This window comes from Ranitomeya imitator, chromosome 6 (assembly GCF_032444005.1).
Source record: "Ranitomeya imitator isolate aRanImi1 chromosome 6, aRanImi1.pri, whole genome shotgun sequence".
In the NCBI taxonomy this organism is placed as follows: domain Eukaryota; kingdom Metazoa; phylum Chordata; class Amphibia; order Anura; family Dendrobatidae; genus Ranitomeya; species Ranitomeya imitator.
The window spans coordinates 458,691,082-458,710,794 of record NC_091287.1 but is presented as its reverse complement, the minus strand read 5'-3'; the positions used below and the strand labels follow the sequence as shown (position 1 = coordinate 458,710,794).

General features: G+C 45.9%; 1 protein-coding gene across 4 annotated transcripts in view; it reads left to right on the top strand.

Moving 5' to 3' along the window:
- The window catches only part of STAU2 (staufen double-stranded RNA binding protein 2), a 454,790-nt gene that overhangs the window by 306,534 nt on the left and 128,543 nt on the right, over positions 1-19,713 (top strand). The window lies entirely within an intron of this gene.

Genomic DNA, 19,713 nt, shown 5'->3' with positions numbered 1-19,713 from the left:
AATAGAATGGTATTTAACGGGGAGAAATGCAAGGTTCTACATTTGGGAAAGAAAAACAAAAATGACCTATTCAGAATGGAAGTAGACTTGGGTATACGAATAGGTCAGACTGCACATGAGTCAACAGTGTGATGCAGCAGCAAAAATCGAAAACCCAGTTTTAGGATGTATTAATAGAAGCATAGAGCCTAGATTACGTGAAGTAGTTATCCCACTCTACCCCTCCTTGGTCAGACCTCATCTGGAATACTGTGTCCAGTTCTGGGCATCACATTTTCAAAAAGAAATCGAAAAACTAGTGAAAGTTCAGAGAAGAGCGACCAAGATGGTGAGTGGACTGCAAAGTATGTCCTACGAGGAACCGTTAAAGGATCTGGGAATATTTAGCTTGCAAAAAATAAGGCTAAGAGGAGACTTAATAGCTGTTTACAAATATCTGAAGGGATGTCACAGTGTAGAGGGATCATCTTTATTCTCATTTACACATGGAAATACAAGAAACAATAGAATGAAACTGAAAGGGAGAAGATACAGATTAGGTATTAGAAAAAACTTTTTGACAGTGAGGATGATCAATGAGTGGAACAGGCTGCCACGAGAGGCAAGGAGTTCTCCTTCAATGGAAGTCTTCAAACAGAGGCAGGACAGACTTCTGTCTGAGATGGTTTAGTGAATCCTGCATTGAGCAGGGGATTGGACACGATGACCGTGGAGGTCCCTTCTAACTCTAACATTCTATGATTCTAGTAGTTATCTGAACAGATGCTAATATTGAGTTTACAAACTGCTGGTTTGTAAAGTTTTATCGTGTAACCACTTTGTTAAAGCATGTATTGTTTAAAATGAGTGACTGGAACTTAACGTCTCGGGTAGTGTCTTTAATTAGTTTGTTTTTCTTCAAAACGGTTTAGGAAATCATTTTCCTAACGACGTGACTGAGTAAAGAAGGGCTAAATGATTATTATTTATGTATAACCCACAGTTCCATTTCTTGTTTTTAATCCAGTCTGGCTGCTCTAACTGTAAAAAAAAAACCCAAAAAAAAACTTTCCCCTTTAATTTCTGAATCACCTTTCCTCCACATATAATGAATGCCCCCTGGTCCTTAATATTGGCCACACATACGGTATATTTATACATACAAATGAGATCTCCTCTCAAGTCTTTTTTTTCTAAGCTAAACAAGCTCAACTTTACCAACCTCTCATCATATGAGAGACCTTCCATCCCTTGTAATAATCTAGTTGCCCATCGTTGAACTGACTCTAACTTCTGAATATCGTTTTTAAAATGTGGAGCCCAAAACGGGATCCCATATTCTAGATATGGCCACACAATTGATTTATAGAAATTTAGTAATACATTGGGGTTGTGGGATTTTATCTCCCTTTTTATACATTTTAAAATCTGGTTTGCTTTTGCGGCTGCTGCTTGACATTGAGTACTGCTGCTGAGCTTACTTGTAACCAGAATATCCAAGTCCTTCTCCTGTTCTGTTGTCCCGAGTATACTCCCGTTTAATATATATGCAGCAATAGGATTACTCCGTCCTAGGTGCTTACTTTACATTTATCTACATTACACCTCGTCTGCCATGTTTTCCCATTCAGACGTCTGTATCTGGGGCTTTACGTATGACAAATTGAGACTTTCAGAAAGGATTATTTAACATTTACTCTAAAAAGATGCAAAAAATGGAAAAGCATCTTACAATGTGCACCAATTCATCAAATTTGTGTGCCTATTTTGATTAATTTGGGGCCAGATCAACCAGCACAAAAAAACATATTAAAAAAGAAACAAAAGAGAAACCCTCACGTGGTAAATCAGTGCTATAATTTGTGGTTGTCCTGACCACTCCTCTCCCTGCCAGTCCAGCACAGGTCATGCGGCTGCACACAGCTGTCCACGTCGTGATGTGCCTTACTATGTAGTACCGTATGTAAGTTAGCCTTTATATTGTAGCGGCATAGCACCGTGGCAGTGCATGTTGGCACAGATCTCTGTAGATATGTGCAGTCATTTGTGTAGATTCAGCTTGCAAGCCGCTGTCCATCACAATTGCATTCTCTGCCTTGAGTGACCATGAATTCTCCTCCACTTGTCATCCAAAGCTGGACCCAGGCCATGTGCTGTCTCCCTGTAACAAGTTCATTGCTTGGCTGAGCACCCAATATGCCTTTCCCTTAATTCTTGTGGGAAACCTATACACTTTGATTGTCTGGAGGCCACAACTCTGCCTCCATCCTCCTCTGCTGCTTTGACTAGTGAAGTGAGAAATGAATTTGAGCTAATGCAGTGTGGACGGGATTTGTGCCACTTACAAGAGCACCATGGGCCTTGTGTCCAGAGAGGTAACACATTTTAGCAGGCCAGACTCTACTTCTCAGAAGAAACGGGATATCCTTACAAGTATTGTGGACATTATTGTAGACATACGTAGATAGTTTCCTATTTTCTGCATTCTCCATACCATGGTGCAGTGGTCTCATTAGGGAAAAGAAATCCCATGACTCTGGAGAACTTTAGGAAGCAGTGGTGTGCATGAAGAGGCTTGTACACAAAGATCCTTTGGTGTTAAAGGGAACCTGTCACCCCGTTTTTTGAGATTGAGCTATAAATACTGTTAAATAGGGCCTGCGCTGTGTGTTCCTATAGTGTATGTAGTGTACCCCGATTCCCCATGTATGCTGAGAAATAACTTACCAAAGTCGCCGTTTTCGCCTGTCAATCAGGCTGGTCAGGTCGGGAGGGCGTGGTGACATCGCTGGTTCTTCCTCAGCTTTACGTTGGTGGCGTAGTGGTGAAGACACAGCGCGCGATCTGCGCTGTCATCCCTTTCGTCGGTGGGGGCGGCCATCTTCCTGGGGCCGCGCGTGCGCAGATCGAGTGCTCTGCTGCACGGGGCTTCAGGAAAATGGCCGCGGGATGCCGCGCGTGCGCATTAGAGATCGCGGCGGCCATTTTCCCAAAGCCGAGTTTGCATCTCGGCTTTGGGAAAATGGCCGCCGCGATCTCTAATGCGCACGCGCGGCATCCCGCGGCCATTTTCCTGAAGCCCCGTGCAGCAGAGCACTCGATCTGCGCACGCGCGGCCCCAGGAAGATGGCCGCCCCCACCGACGAAAGGGATGACAGCGCAGATCGCGCGCTGTGTCTTCACCACTACGCCACTACGCCACCAACGTAAAGCTGAGGAAGAACCAGCGATGTCACCACGCCCTCCCGACCTGACCAGCCTGATTGACAGGCGAAAACGGCGACTTTGGTAAGTTATTTCTCAGCATACATGGGGAATCGGGGTACACTACATACACTATAGGAACACACAGCGCAGGCCCTATTTAACAGTATTTATAGCTCAATCTCAAAAAACGGGGTGACAGGTTCCCTTTAAGGCCCCTTCACATTAAGCGACGCTGCAGCGATACCGACAACGATCCGGATCGCTGCAGCGTCGCTGTTTGGTCGCTGGAGAGCTGTCACACAGACCGCTCTCCAGCGACCAACGATGCCGGTAACCAGGGTAAACATCGGGTAACTAAGCGCAGGGCCGCGCTTAGTAACCCGATGTTTACCCTGGTTACCATGCTAAAAGTAAAAAAAAACAAACACTACATACTTACCTAACGCTGTCTGTCCTCCAGCGCTGTGCTCTGCACTCCTCCTGTACTGTCTGTGAGCACAGCGGCCGGAAAGCAGAGCGGTGATGTCACTGCTCTGCTTTCCGGCTCACAGACAGTACAGGAGGAGAGCAGAGAAGCAGAGCGCAGCGCTGGAGGACAGACAGCGGTAGGTAAGTATCTAGTGTTTGTTTTTTTTTACTTTTAGCATGGTAACCAGGGTAAATATCGGGTTACTAAGCGCGGCCCTGCGCTTAGTTACCCGATGTTTACCCTGGTTACCAGTGAAGACATCGCTGGATCGGTGTCACACACGCCGATCCAGCGATGTCAGCAGGAGTCCAGCGACGAAATAAAGTTCTGGACTTTATTCAGCGACCAACGATCTCCCAGCAGGGGCCTGATCGTTGGTCGCTGTCACACATAACGATTTCATTAACGATATCGTTGCTACGTCACAAATAGCAACGATATCGTTAACAATATCGTTATGTGTGAAGGTACCTTTACTCCATTAATTGATAATCCAGGCGTCTCTTCACACCCCAGGACACCTGAACAAGCATGCTAGCTTGGTAATGCATACCTAAGTAGTAGTCCTGATAATTAAGGAGCTGTTAATTCCATGTTTATTAGCAGGATCTTGTTTATTGACCTAGGGACTTAATCCCTACCTTCCCACACTGTGGGTTCCTAACAGCAAGTCTGTGTGGAAGTCCTTCATGGCCAGGAAGACTCCCTAAGGGGACTGAAAACATTCTCCATGGTCATTGGTGTTGTCTGTTATGTATGAGGGTGGGGAGGGCGAGCCGTGGGAGGTTGGATATGATTTATGTACAGTAGTAAAATGATTAAAATCTGACACCAAGCGGGGCGTGGCCTATGCCTTGTACCATGAGGACATAGGAACCGGGTGCTCCTGTGAAACCCATATAATCCGACTTAATCCGCTACGGATCTGAACCACCAAATCATAGATTCTACCTAATTTGCATCCAAAGAAGATTACAGACCACCTAGGAGCAATTTGGACTAAAGGTACCGTCACACTTAGTGACGCTGCAGCGATACCGACAACGATCCGGATCGCTGCAGCGTCGCTGTTTGGTCGCTGGAGAGCTGTCACACAGACAGCTCTCCAGCGACCAACGATGCCGGTAACCAGGGTAAACATCGGGTAACTAAGCGCAGGGCCGCGCTTAGTAACCCGATGTTTACCCTGGTTACCATCCTAAAAGTAAAAAAAACAAACACTACATACTTACCTACCGCTGTCTGTCCTCCAGCGCTGTGCTCTGCACTCCTCCTGTACTGGCTGTGAGCACAGCGGCCGGAAAGCAGAGCGGTGACGTCACCGCTCTGCTTTCCGGCTGACTGACGCTCACAGCCAGAGCAGGAGGAGTGCAGAGCACAGCGCTGGAGGACAGACGGCTGTAGGTAAGTATCTAGTGTTTGTTTTTTTTTACTTTTAGCATGGTAACCAGGGTAAACATCGGGTTACTAAGCGCGGCCCTGCGCTTAGTTACCCGATGTTTACCCTGGTTACCGGCATCGTTGGTCGCTGGAGAGCGGTCTGTGTGACAGCTCTCCAGCGACCAAACAGCGACGCTGCAGCGATTCGGATCGTTGTCGGTATCGCTGCAGCGTCGCTAAATGTGAAGGGGCCTTAACTCCAACATCTTTCATGATACCTTCCACAAGCAAAAAATAGAAACGGCCATCACCCAATTCTTTCTAGACAACAAATCCTCTACAACCAACCCCTTCAACAACTAGTGCACCCACAAGGCCGTACTCAGAGGCACTCTCATCGATATTTCGTCAAAAATTAAAAAAGAGAACAGAAGGAAAATTATAGAAGTCCAAACCCAAATTCACAACAAAGAATCTGAATTACTAGCCCACCATCCTCAATCTTCCTCCCTCCAATCTGAACTCTTAAACCTGAAACAAAAACTCAAATCACTCATAAGCATTCCTTACGACGCTGTAGAAAAATCCTCAAAATATAACTACTATTCCGCATTAAATAAACCAACTTCTTTTATGTCAAATAGGGTAAAGAACAAAAGAATTCATAATAGAATCAACAGAATAGTAGCCACCTCCAAAAACGGCTCGCTAACCCATCCCCAAGATATAGTTAACGAATTCGCTCAATTCTACCAAAAATTATATAACCTTAAACCAGCCTCTTCCCCTCTCCAACCCAACTCCCCAGCTATCAATGCCTACCTCAACTCAATTAATCTCCCCTCTCTATCAACCGACGACTTAGCTTGCATGTCTGCCCCCTTCTCCCCTATGAAAATAGAAGATACTATTAATAAACTACCCCTCCACAAATCCCCAGGTCCTGACGGTTTCAACAACTCTTATTACAAAACCTTCAGTAAACTCTTATCTCCTCACCTTACAGAAGTATTCAACTTTGCCGCAGACCGGGGGTCATTCCTGAAAGAAATGCTTGAGGCCTCGATTATGATTCCGAAACCTAAAGGTAACCCTGAACTAATAACCAACTATCGTCCTATTTCCCTCATAAACACAGACATAAAACTGTTCTCTAAAATAAAAGCCAATAGGTTGAGCAACTTTCTCCCGTACCTTCTGGTCAATGACCAACCGTGATTCACTCATGGGAGACAACCCTCAGACGCCACAAGGAGAATAATAAACGTCATTAGATATGCCAACTCAACCAAAACTCCAACGGCTCTAATATCACTAGACGCCGAGAAGGCCTTCAATCGCATAGACTGGGACTTCCTCAGGCACACGCTTTTCAAATTCGGATTTAATAAAAAACTAGTGACAACCATCATGGCACTATATTCCAACCCAAGCGTGAAAATAATCTCTAACAATCATATCTCGAACCCCTTTGCCATCACAAACTGCACCAGATAAGGGTTCCCTCTGTCACCCTTACTTTTCAACTTAGCCCTCGAACCCCTAGCTGAACACATCCGTAACAACAACCTTATTAAAGGTATCCATACCCAACACAGGGAACACAAAATCTGCCTATTTGCAGATGACATATTATGGACTCTAACCGACCCTCAAAACTCATCATCTGAGGTTTTCAACGAACTGGACAAATTCTCAGATTTATCAAACTACAAAATCAATCAGTCAAAATCAGGGAAGAGGGAAGAGGGAATCAATATCACCATTACACACTGAACGGGAAACCACTGGGTAAATCTGACAGGGAGAAGGACTTGGGGATCCTAGTTAATGATAAACTTACCTGGAGCAGCCAGTGCCAGGCAGCAGCTGCCAAGGCAAACAGGATCATGGGGTGCATTAAAAGAGGTCTGGATACACATGATGAGAGCATTATACTGCCTCTGTACAAATCCCTAGTTAGACCGTACATGGAGTACTGTGTCCAGTTTTGGGCACCGGTGCTCAGGAAGGATATAATGGAACTAGAGAGAGTACAAAGGAGGGCAACAAAATTAATAAAGGGGATGGGAGAACTACAATACCCAGATAGATTAGCGAAATTAGGATTATTTAGTCTAGAAAAAAGACGACTGAGGGGCGATCTAATAACCATGTATAAGTATATAAGGGGACAATACAAATATCTCGCTGAGGATCTGTTTATACCAAGGAAGGTGACGGGCACAAGGGGGCATTCTTTGCGTCTGGAGGAGAGAAGGTTTTTCCACCAACATAGAAGAGGATTCTTTACTGTTAGGGCAGTGAGAATCTGGAATTGCTTGCCTGAGGAGGTGGTGATGGCGAACTCAGTCGAGGGGTTCAAGAGAGGCCTGGATGTCTTCCTGGAGCAGAACAATATTGTATCATACAATTATTAGGTTCTGTAGAAGGACGTAGATCTGGGGATTTATTATGATGGAATATAGGCTGAACTGGATGGACAAATGTCTTTTTTCGGCCTTACTAACTATGTTACTATGTTACTAAAATCGAACATCCTTCCCCTTAATCCTGATGCTACACAAACAGATGCAATAAAGGAAAAACATCCCTTAATTGGTGCGACAGAGAGATTCCCTACCTAGGCATTAAGGTACTGTCACACTAGACGATATCGCTAGCGATCCGTGACGTTGCAGCGTCCTGGCTAGCGATATCGTCCAGTGTGACAGGCAGCAGCGATCAGGCCCCTGCTGGGAGATCGCTGGTCGGGGAAGAAAGTCCAGAACTTTATTTCGTCGCTGGACTCCCCGTAGACATCGCTGAATCGGCGTGTGTGACACCGATTCAGCGATGTCTTTGCTGGTAACCAGGGTAAACATCGGGTAACTAAGCGCAGGGCCGCGCTTAGTAACCCGATGTTTACCCTGGTTACCATCCTAAAAGTAAAAAAACAAACACTACATACTTACCTACAGCCGTCTGTCCTCCAGCGCTGTGCTCTGCTCTCCTCCTGCTCTGGCTGTGAGCGTCGGTCAGCCGGAAAGCAGAGCGGTGACGTCACCGCTCTGCTTTCTGGCTGCCCGGCGCTCACAGCCAGACCAGAGAAGCAGAGCGCCGAGGACAGACAGCGGAAGGTAAGTATGTAGCGTTTGTTTTTTTACTTTTTAGGATGGTAACCAGGGTAAACATTGGGTTACTAAGCGCGGCCCTGCGCTTAGTTACCCGATGTTTACCCTGGTTACCGGGGACCTCGGGATCGTTGGTCGCTGGAGAGCTGTCTGTGTGACAGCTCTCCAGCGACCAAACAGCGACGCTGCAGCGATCCGGATCGTTGTCGGTATCGCTGCAGCGTCGCTATGTGTGACGGTACCTTTACTCTTTGTAACAATCTTCATCACATGGTAAAGATAAATCTGTGAAATTTGACAGATTCAATAAGCAATGACTGTTCAATCTTTAAAGAAAAGAATCTCTCTTGGTGGGGAAAAAATTATATTCTCAAAACATATACACTTCCAAAAATGTTATGTTCTCCGATGCCTGCCTCTGCCCATCCCCGTCATACTTCTGCCGAATATCCAAATCCTGTTCAACTCCTCCTTGTGGGGAGGAAAAAAAGCTAGGACTTCTTCCTCATCATTATACAGAAAAAAAAGGGATCGGGGGGATGGGCCTTCCTAACATTATTGCCCACTACCAAACTCTCCTGATGAAACAAAGTGTCCACTGGATTTCCCAACGTGAACCTCCGGCCTGGTTCGACCTAGAACTATTTTTAAACAATGGTAAACAGCTAAGTAACATCATCACTCAAGCAATCTCTAACTATCTTCCTAACCTCAACGCCCACCCCCTGTTCCTGGCCATTGCCCAAGTTTGGTGCAAATTCTCCAAACCAAGCAGACGGACAACCAAATTCTCCATCCTAAAAAACATACCCCTTACTCTTATTTTTAGCCTCACCAACGCAACTCTCCCTGCCATTTGGCCAGATTTAAAAATCACAAAATTGGGTGATATCCACACCGGCTCCAACTTCGTAGACTTTTCATCGCTGAGGAAAAACTTTAACATCCCCCATTCACTATTCACAGAATTCATCCTCCTAAAAGACAATGTCCCCATATTTCTCAACTTAAAAATGAATTTCACTCACGCTTCCATAAAAGTCCTACTCAAGTCGCACCATAAAATTTTCTGTAGTCATGGTTTTGTTTATGACTCCTTCAACAATGATGATAGTTTGTCAAAAAGCCCTTATATGATTTCCTGGGAAAAAACCTTGAAATCCACCTTCTCTCCTGAACAATGGGAAGAGGCTCTCTCCAAAACATACAATTCCACAATCTCATTTCCACTTCAAGAGACATACTTTAAAACTATCAGTAGATGGTACTTTACTCCGGCAAAATTAGCACACTTCGGTACATCAAACCATTCCTCACTCCTTTGCTGGAGAGACTGCGACCTCAAGGGAGACCTATTACACATGTTTTGGGAATGTCCCAGAGTCAAAACAGTTTGGTCTTGGATCTCTATCACTCTCAATAAACTCTCCAACAAAACATTAACCCTCATCCCTCAAATGGCCCTTCTATCCCTTAACCTGGACGAAATAGACTTAGCACTTCAACCTATACTCATCCACCTCTGCCTTGTAGCAAAAAATGTCATCACTTTCCACTGGAAAAACAAAACACTCCCAAATCCGGAACTTATCTTCCATCTATCCCAGCAACATAGAGCACACGAACTGAATTTTGCTCTGATTAATAATCAGTTTGGAAAATTCTACAAAAAATGGAACAAATGGGACAAGGCCTTTCCGTCTCCCATAACTTAATTTTCTTCCACCCCCAACTTCTAGGTACAATACCTTTTAATTCTATACTTCGACTACTATTTATCGGTTTAATCCTTGTTAAATCCCTGTTCACATATGATTGGCCTTAATTGGCTTGCAATCCCTTGCTTGCTCGTTTGTTTGATTGTTTGCTTGATTGTTAGCATGTTGACTCGCCTACAACTCATGCATCCCCAGTGCCTTGAGCACTTTGTACTATTAAGGTACCTTCACACCGCGACGCTGCAGCGATACCGACAACGATGTCGATCGCTGCAGCTTCGCTGTTTGGTCGCTGGAGAGTTGTCACACAGACAGCTCTCCAGCGACCAACGATCCCGAGGTCCCCAGTAACCAGGGTAAACATCGGGTTACTAAGCGCAGGGCTGCGCTTAGTAACCCGATGTTTACCATGGTTACCAGCGTAAACGTTAAAAAAACAAACACTACGTACTTACCTTCAGCTGTCTGTCCTCCGGCGCTCTGCTTTCCTCTGCACTGTCAGCGCCGGTCAGCCGGAAAGCAGAGCGGTGACATCACCGCTGTGCTTCCGGCTGGCCGGCGCTGACACAGGATGCAGGAGGAGTGCAGAGAAGCACAGCGCCGGGGACAGACAGCTGAAGGTAAGTATGTAGTGTTTGTTTTTTTAATGTTTACGCTGGTAACCAGGCTAAACATCGGGTTACTAAGCGCGGCCCTGCGCTTAGTAACCCAATGTTTACCCTGGTTACCAGTGAAGACATCGCTGGATCGGCGTCACACACGCCGATCCAGCGATGTCAGCGGGAGATCCAGCGACGAAATAAAGTTCTGGACTTTCCTCAGCGACCAACGATCTCCCAGCAGGGGCCTGATCGTTGTTCGCTGTCACACATAACGATTTCCTTAACGATATCGTTGCTACGTCACAAAAAGCAACGATATCGTTAACGATATCGTTGTGTGAAGGTATCTTTAAGGTACCGTCACATTAAGTGACGCTGCAGCGATCCAGACAACGATCCCGATCGCTGCAGCGTCGCTGTTTGGTCGCTGGAGAGCTGTCACACAGACAGCTCTCCAGCGACCAACGATGCCGGTCCCCTGGTAACCAGGGTAAACATCGGGTTCCTAAGCGCAGGGCCGCGCTTAGTAACCCGATGTTTACCCTGGTTACCAGCGTAAACATAAAAAAAAAAAAACACTACATACTTACCTTCCGCTGTCTGTCCTCCGGCACTCTGCTTCTCTGCACTGACTGTGAGCGCCAGCCGGAAAGCACAGCGGTGACATCACCGCTGTGCTCTGCTTTCCGGCTGACCGGCGCTCACAGTGCAGAGAAGCAGAACGCCGGGGGACAGACAGCGAAGGTAAGTATGTAGTGTTTTTTTTTTCTACATTTACGCTGGTAACCAGGGTAAACATCGGGTTACTAAGTGCGGCCCTGCGCTTAGTAACCCGATGTTTACCCTGGTTACCAGTGAAGACATTGCTGAATCGGCGTCACACACGCCGATTCAGCGATGTCTGCAGGGAGTCCAGCGACGAAATAAAGTTCTGGACTTTCTGCACCGACCAACGATGGCACAGCAGGATCCTGATCGCTGCTGCCTGTCAAACTCAACGATATCGCTAGCCAGGCCGCTGCAACGTCACGGATCGCTAGCGATATCATTCAGTGTGAAGGTACCTTTACTCTGTTATATTGTTATACTGTTATATTTCCTTATGCCCCTTCCCCACCCCCTACCCCTATCTTCTCCCCCCCACCCCACCCCCTTTTTCTTCCTCTCCCGCCCGCATTCTTGTTTATTCAAAATTCAAATAAAATCTTTGGAAAAGAAAATCTTACACGAAACTGTAAAAATGTCACACACGCCGATCCAGCGATGTCAGCAGGAGTCCAGCGACGAAATAAAGTTCTGGACTTTATTCAGCGACCAACGATCTCCCAGCAGGGGCCTGATCGTTGGTCGCTGTCACACATAACGATTTCATTAACGATATCGTTGCTACGTCACAAATAGCAACGATATCGTTAACAATATCGTTATGTGTGAAGGTACCTTTACTCCATTAATTGATAATCCAGGCGTCTCTTCACACCCCAGGACACCTGAACAAGCATGCTAGCTTGGTAATGCATACCTAAGTAGTAGTCCTGATAATTAAGGAGCTGTTAATTCCATGTTTATTAGCAGGATCTTGTTTATTGACCTAGGGACTTAATCCCTACCTTCCCACACTGTGGGTTCCTAACAGCAAGTCTGTGTGGAAGTCCTTCATGGCCAGGAAGACTCCCTAAGGGGACTGAAAACATTCTCCATGGTCATTGGTGTTGTCTGTTATGTATGAGGGTGGGGAGGGCGAGCCGTGGGAGGTTGGATATGATTTATGTACAGTAGTAAAATGATTAAAATCTGACACCAAGCGGGGCGTGGCCTATGCCTTGTACCATGAGGACATAGGAACCGGGTGCTCCTGTGAAACCCATATAATCCGACTTAATCCGCTACGGATCTGAACCACCAAATCATAGATTCTACCTAATTTGCATCCAAAGAAGATTACAGACCACCTAGGAGCAATTTGGACTAAAGGTACCGTCACACTTAGTGACGCTGCAGCGATACCGACAACGATCCGGATCGCTGCAGCGTCGCTGTTTGGTCGCTGGAGAGCTGTCACACAGACAGCTCTCCAGCGACCAACGATGCCGGTAACCAGGGTAAACATCAGGTAACTAAGCGCAGGGCCGCGCTTAGTAACCCGATGTTTACCCTGGTTACCATCCTAAAAGTAAAAAAAACAAACACTACATACTTACCTACCGCTGTCTGTCCTCCAGCGCTGTGCTCTGCACTCCTCCTGTACTGGCTGTGAGCACAGCGGCCGGAAAGCAGAGCGGTGACGTCACCGCTCTGCTTTCCGGCTGACTGACGCTCACAGCCAGAGCAGGAGGAGTGCAGAGCACAGCGCTGGAGGACAGACGGCTGTAGGTAAGTATCTAGTGTTTGTTTTTTTTTACTTTTAGCATGGTAACCAGGGTAAACATCGGGTTACTAAGCGCGGCCCTGCGCTTAGTTACCCGATGTTTACCCTGGTTACCGGCATCGTTGGTCGCTGGAGAGCGGTCTGTGTGACAGCTCTCCAGCGACCAAACAGCGACGCTGCAGCGATTCGGATCGTTGTCGGTATCGCTGCAGCGTCGCTAAATGTGAAGGGGCCTTAACTCCAACATCTTTCATGATACCTTCCACAAGCAAAAAATAGAAACGGCCATCACCCAATTCTTTCTAGACAACAAATCCTCTACAACCAACCCCTTCAACAACTAGTGCACCCACAAGGCCGTACTCAGAGGCACTCTCATCGATATTTCGTCAAAAATTAAAAAAGAGAACAGAAGGAAAATTATAGAAGTCCAAACCCAAATTCACAACAAAGAATCTGAATTACTAGCCCACCATCCTCAATCTTCCTCCCTCCAATCTGAACTCTTAAACCTGAAACAAAAACTCAAATCACTCATAAGCATTCCTTACGACGCTGTAGAAAAATCCTCAAAATATAACTACTATTCCGCATTAAATAAACCAACTTCTTTTATGTCAAATAGGGTAAAGAACAAAAGAATTCATAATAGAATCAACAGAATAGTAGCCACCTCCAAAAACGGCTCGCTAACCCATCCCCAAGATATAGTTAACGAATTCGCTCAATTCTACCAAAAATTATATAACCTTAAACCAGCCTCTTCCCCTCTCCAACCCAACTCCCCAGCTATCAATGCCTACCTCAACTCAATTAATCTCCCCTCTCTATCAACCGACGACTTAGCTTGCATGTCTGCCCCCTTCTCCCCTATGAAAATAGAAGATACTATTAATAAACTACCCCTCCACAAATCCCCAGGTCCTGACGGTTTCAACAACTCTTATTACAAAACCTTCAGTAAACTCTTATCTCCTCACCTTACAGAAGTATTCAACTTTGCCGCAGACCGGGGGTCATTCCTGAAAGAAATGCTTGAGGCCTCGATTATGATTCCGAAACCTAAAGGTAACCCTGAACTAATAACCAACTATCGTCCTATTTCCCTCATAAACACAGACATAAAACTGTTCTCTAAAATAAAAGCCAATAGGTTGAGCAACTTTCTCCCGTACCTTCTGGTCAATGACCAACCGTGATTCACTCATGGGAGACAACCCTCAGACGCCACAAGGAGAATAATAAACGTCATTAGATATGCCAACTCAACCAAAACTCCAACGGCTCTAATATCACTAGACGCCGAGAAGGCCTTCAATCGCATAGACTGGGACTTCCTCAGGCACACGCTTTTCAAATTCGGATTTAATAAAAAACTAGTGACAACCATCATGGCACTATATTCCAACCCAAGCGTGAAAATAATCTCTAACAATCATATCTCGAACCCCTTTGCCATCACAAACTGCACCAGATAAGGGTTCCCTCTGTCACCCTTACTTTTCAACTTAGCCCTCGAACCCCTAGCTGAACACATCCGTAACAACAACCTTATTAAAGGTATCCATACCCAACACAGGGAACACAAAATCTGCCTATTTGCAGATGACATATTATGGACTCTAACCGACCCTCAAAACTCATCATCTGAGGTTTTCAACGAACTGGACAAATTCTCAGATTTATCAAACTACAAAATCAATCAGTCAAAATCAGGGAAGAGGGAAGAGGGAATCAATATCACCATTACACACTGAACGGGAAACCACTGGGTAAATCTGACAGGGAGAAGGACTTGGGGATCCTAGTTAATGATAAACTTACCTGGAGCAGCCAGTGCCAGGCAGCAGCTGCCAAGGCAAACAGGATCATGGGGTGCATTAAAAGAGGTCTGGATACACATGATGAGAGCATTATACTGCCTCTGTACAAATCCCTAGTTAGACCGCACATGGAGTACTGTGTCCAGTTTTGGGCACCGGTGCTCAGGAAGGATATAATGGAACTAGAGAGAGTACAAAGGAGGGCAACAAAATTAATAAAGGGGATGGGAGAACTACAATACCCAGATAGATTAGCGAAATTAGGATTATTTAGTCTAGAAAAAAGACGACTGAGGGGCGATCTAATAACCATGTATAAGTATATAAGGGGACAATACAAATATCTCGCTGAGGATCTGTTTATACCAAGGAAGGTGACGGGCACAAGGGGGCATTCTTTGCGTCTGGAGGAGAGAAGGTTTTTCCACCAACATAGAAGAGGATTCTTTACTGTTAGGGCAGTGAGAATCTGGAATTGCTTGCCTGAGGAGGTGGTGATGGCGAACTCAGTCGAGGGGTTCAAGAGAGGCCTGGATGTCTTCCTGGAGCAGAACAATATTGTATCATACAATTATTAGGTTCTGTAGAAGGACGTAGATCTGGGGATTTATTATGATGGAATATAGGCTGAACTGGATGGACAAATGTCTTTTTTCGGCCTTACTAACTATGTTACTATGTTACTAAAATCGAACATCCTTCCCCTTAATCCTGATGCTACACAAACAGATGCAATAAAGGAAAAACATCCCTTAATTGGTGCGACAGAGAGATTCCCTACCTAGGCATTAAGGTACTGTCACACTAGACGATATCGCTAGCGATCCGTGACGTTGCAGCGTCCTGGCTAGCGATATCGTCCAGTGTGACAGGCAGCAGCGATCAGGCCCCTGCTGGGAGATCGCTGGTCGGGGAAGAAAGTCCAGAACTTTATTTCGTCGCTGGACTCCCCGTAGACATCGCTGAATCGGCGTGTGTGACACCGATTCAGCGATGTCTTTGCTGGTAACCAGGGTAAACATCGGGTAACTAAGCGCAGGGCCGCGCTTAGTAACCCGATGTTTACCCTGGTTACCATCCTAAAAGTAAAAAAACAAACACTACATACTTACCTACAGCCGTCTGTCCTCCAGCGCTGTGCTCTGCTCTCCTCCTGCTCTGGCTGTGAGCGTCGGTCAGCCGGAAAGCAGAGCGGTGACGTCACCGCTCTGCTTTCTGGCTGCCCGGCGCTCACAGCCAGACCAGAGAAGCAGAGCGCCGAGGACAGACAGCGGAAGGTAAGTATGTAGCGTTTGTTTTTTTACTTTTTAGGATGGTAACCAGGGTAAACATTGGGTTACTAAGCGCGGCCCTGCGCTTAGTTACCCGATGTTTACCCTGGTTACCGGGGACCTCGGGATCGTTGGTCGCTGGAGAGCTGTCTGTGTGACAGCTCTCCAGCGACCAAACAGCGACGCTGCAGCGATCCGGATCGTTGTCGGTATCGCTGCAGCGTCGCTATGTGTGACGGTACCTTTACTCTTTGTAACAATCTTCATCACATGGTAAAGATAAATCTGTGAAATTTGACAGATTCAATAAGCAATGACTGTTCAATCTTTAAAGAAAAGAATCTCTCTTGGTGGGGAAAAAATTATATTCTCAAAACATATACACTTCCAAAAATGTTATGTTCTCCGATGCCTGCCTCTGCCCATCCCCGTCATACTTCTGCCGAATATCCAAATCCTGTTCAACTCCTCCTTGTGGGGAGGAAAAAAAGCTAGGACTTCTTCCTCATCATTATACAGAAAAAAAAGGGATCGGGGGGATGGGCCTTCCTAACATTATTGCCCACTACCAAACTCTCCTGATGAAACAAAGTGTCCACTGGATTTCCCAACGTGAACCTCCGGCCTGGTTCGACCTAGAACTATTTTTAAACAATGGTAAACAGCTAAGTAACATCATCACTCAAGCAATCTCTAACTATCTTCCTAACCTCAACGCCCACCCCCTGTTCCTGGCCATTGCCCAAGTTTGGTGCAAATTCTCCAAACCAAGCAGACGGACAACCAAATTCTCCATCCTAAAAAACATACCCCTTACTCTTATTTTTAGCCTCACCAACGCAACTCTCCCTGCCATTTGGCCAGATTTAAAAATCACAAAATTGGGTGATATCCACACCGGCTCCAACTTCGTAGACTTTTCATCGCTGAGGAAAAACTTTAACATCCCCCATTCACTATTCACAGAATTCATCCTCCTAAAAGACAATGTCCCCATATTTCTCAACTTAAAAATGAATTTCACTCACGCTTCCATAAAAGTCCTACTCAAGTCGCACCATAAAATTTTCTGTAGTCATGGTTTTGTTTATGACTCCTTCAACAATGATGATAGTTTGTCAAAAAGCCCTTATATGATTTCCTGGGAAAAAACCTTGAAATCCACCTTCTCTCCTGAACAATGGGAAGAGGCTCTCTCCAAAACATACAATTCCACAATCTCATTTCCACTTCAAGAGACATACTTTAAAACTATCAGTAGATGGTACTTTACTCCGGCAAAATTAGCACACTTCGGTACATCAAACCATTCCTCACTCCTTTGCTGGAGAGACTGCGACCTCAAGGGAGACCTATTACACATGTTTTGGGAATGTCCCAGAGTCAAAACAGTTTGGTCTTGGATCTCTATCACTCTCAATAAACTCTCCAACAAAACATTAACCCTCATCCCTCAAATGGCCCTTCTATCCCTTAACCTGGACGAAATAGACTTAGCACTTCAACCTATACTCATCCACCTCTGCCTTGTAGCAAAAAATGTCATCACTTTCCACTGGAAAAACAAAACACTCCCAAATCCGGAACTTATCTTCCATCTATCCCAGCAACATAGAGCACACGAACTGAATTTTGCTCTGATTAATAATCAGTTTGGAAAATTCTACAAAAAATGGAACAAATGGGACAAGGCCTTTCCGTCTCCCATAACTTAATTTTCTTCCACCCCCAACTTCTAGGTACAATACCTTTTAATTCTATACTTCGACTACTATTTATCGGTTTAATCCTTGTTAAATCCCTGTTCACATATGATTGGCCTTAATTGGCTTGCAATCCCTTGCTTGCTCGTTTGTTTGATTGTTTGCTTGATTGTTAGCATGTTGACTCGCCTACAACTCATGCATCCCCAGTGCCTTGAGCACTTTGTACTATTAAGGTACCTTCACACCGCGACGCTGCAGCGATACCGACAACGATGTCGATCGCTGCAGCTTCGCTGTTTGGTCGCTGGAGAGTTGTCACACAGACAGCTCTCCAGCGACCAACGATCCCGAGGTCCCCAGTAACCAGGGTAAACATCGGGTTACTAAGCGCAGGGCTGCGCTTAGTAACCCGATGTTTACCATGGTTACCAGCGTAAACGTTAAAAAAACAAACACTACGTACTTACCTTCAGCTGTCTGTCCTCCGGCGCTCTGCTTTCCTCTGCACTGTCAGCGCCGGTCAGCCGGAAAGCAGAGCGGTGACATCACCGCTGTGCTTCCGGCTGGCCGGCGCTGACACAGGATGCAGGAGGAGTGCAGAGAAGCACAGCGCCGGGGACAGACAGCTGAAGGTAAGTATGTAGTGTTTGTTTTTTTAATGTTTACGCTGGTAACCAGGCTAAACATCGGGTTACTAAGCGCGGCCCTGCGCTTAGTAACCCAATGTTTACCCTGGTTACCAGTGAAGACATCGCTGGATCGGCGTCACACACGCCGATCCAGCGATGTCAGCGGGAGATCCAGCGACGAAATAAAGTTCTGGACTTTCCTCAGCGACCAACGATCTCCCAGCAGGGGCCTGATCGTTGTTCGCTGTCACACATAACGATTTCCTTAACGATATCGTTGCTACGTCACAAAAAGCAACGATATCGTTAACGATATCGTTGTGTGAAGGTATCTTTAAGGTACCGTCACATTAAGTGACGCTGCAGCGATCCAGACAACGATCCCGATCGCTGCAGCGTCGCTGTTTGGTCGCTGGAGAGCTGTCACACAGACAGCTCTCCAGCGACCAACGATGCCGGTCCCCTGGTAACCAGGGTAAACATCGGGTTCCTAAGCGCAGGGCCGCGCTTAGTAACCCGATGTTTACCCTGGTTACCAGCGTAAACATAAAAAAAAAAAAACACTACATACTTACCTTCCGCTGTCTGTCCTCCGGCACTCTGCTTCTCTGCACTGACTGTGAGCGCCAGCCGGAAAGCACAGCGGTGACATCACCGCTGTGCTCTGCTTTCCGGCTGACCGGCGCTCACAGTGCAGAGAAGCAGAACGCCGGGGGACAGACAGCGAAGGTAAGTATGTAGTGTTTTTTTTTTCTACATTTACGCTGGTAACCAGGGTAAACATCGGGTTACTAAGTGCGGCCCTGCGCTTAGTAACCCGATGTTTACCCTGGTTACCAGTGAAGACATTGCTGAATCGGCGTCACACACGCCGATTCAGCGATGTCTGCAGGGAGTCCAGCGACGAAATAAAGTTCTGGACTTTCTGCACCGACCAACGATGGCACAGCAGGATCCTGATCGCTGCTGCCTGTCAAACTCAACGATATCGCTAGCCAGGACGCTGCAACGTCACGGATCGCTAGCGATATCATTCAGTGTGAAGGTACCTTTACTCTGTTATATTGTTATACTGTTATATTTCCTTATGCCCCTTCCCCACCCCCTACCCCTATCTTCTCCCCCCCACCCCACCCCCTTTTTCTTCCTCTCCCGCCCGCATTCTTGTTTATTCAAAATTCAAATAAAATCTTTGGAAAAGAAAATCTTACACGAAACTGTAAAAATGTGTGGAATTTAACAAAATAAAGAGCAGAAGACTAAACAGTCATTATATATACAGTTAAACTCGGACATCCATGTTTCGGACCACGATTTCTAGATAAACTCATCAGCTTCCTATACCTATGAGTCTAAGCTTGGCTCTGGAGAAACTCTGCCATTGCAGGTAATCCACGACCATACATCTGAATTCAGCCTTATCGTTAATATTCTTTTCTGTGACCTTC